The sequence below is a fragment of the Epargyreus clarus genome, unplaced genomic scaffold (assembly GCF_041222505.1).
Source record: "Epargyreus clarus isolate Ecla_fem2 unplaced genomic scaffold, WU_Ecla_fem_2.2 ptg000004l, whole genome shotgun sequence".
Classification (NCBI taxonomy): domain Eukaryota; kingdom Metazoa; phylum Arthropoda; class Insecta; order Lepidoptera; family Hesperiidae; genus Epargyreus; species Epargyreus clarus.
Genome location: NW_027332212.1, coordinates 13,661,136 through 13,662,292, shown reverse-complemented (window position 1 = coordinate 13,662,292; position 1,157 = coordinate 13,661,136).

The window sequence follows — 1,157 nt, the reverse complement described above, 5'->3', positions numbered from 1 at the left end:
ATTTAATGCCATTTTTTCATAAAACTGTTTTTTATCGATGTCAAAGCTAATTAATGCGTAAGCAATATCCCTAACCTTTTCTGCGAATTGGTCTATCCCCAACCTATCTTTCGTGAGTTGCATTAACTCCTGGACCAGTTGCACCTCGTCCCTAAAATCTCCGAATCTGTTTTTCAATATGTTTTTTATATCTTCCCACGTACGGAAATCACTGTTTTGGGAAAGCGCCTCTACCGCTTTACCCGTAAGTTTGTTTCTAATTATACTAGCTACTGCTGATTCTTGCACGATCTCTATGTCTTCTAAGACACTTTCTACTCCTTTAATAAAAAATTCTAACGTTTTTTTATTACCGTCGTACGATGGTAATAATATTGACAACGTTTTAAAATCAATTGCCGTTTTTTCATTTTTTGATTCCTGAGCCATTTTAGCACAAATGAATTCAATAAAACACAATAAAAATAACACACACACACAGTAAAATAACACAAATTAAATAATTCAAATAACAAAAACACTAAAACAATGTTAGTTATATGAGGTAAAATGTAGGAGTCTCGGGAGTAATCAGAGTAAATGCTTACCCCACGAGCATTGCCGATTTCATGGCGTGAGTTCCGAAGAGCTGGAGCTGGATCGGCGTGTCTGGACCCGCTGAGGTTCTTCTTCGGATTCGCGTCGCGGATTCCCCGATGTCACCAGTTCACACACAGATACTGTCCGTTTATAACTGATTTTACACGGGAAACCGTTTATTCAGATCGCGAATCCTACCGACTGCGCCAGTTAGGTAGCGGGTAGGGAGATGTAACTTTTAAAAAAGAATTTATTTAATAAAAGAGAGCACAACCGATCGCTCTTGCGTTTCTTACAGAACTAGTTACTACTACTACATAATTTCTTAAAGCTACGTTATCTAAATGGTAACACTACACTTCTCACTTCCACTTATTGTTCGTTATGCTAACGTAACTCATTTGTTACGGAAAATAATTTTAGTAATGAAGAAAAGCAGACACGCAAGCAGCACAAAAATTTAGCTTAGGTGATCTGTAGTAATTATTGTAACTGTAACATATGATAAATATATACAAAAGTTTTACTGTGTGTACTTACTAATAGAACCATATAAACCAAATAAACAAAGAAATCGG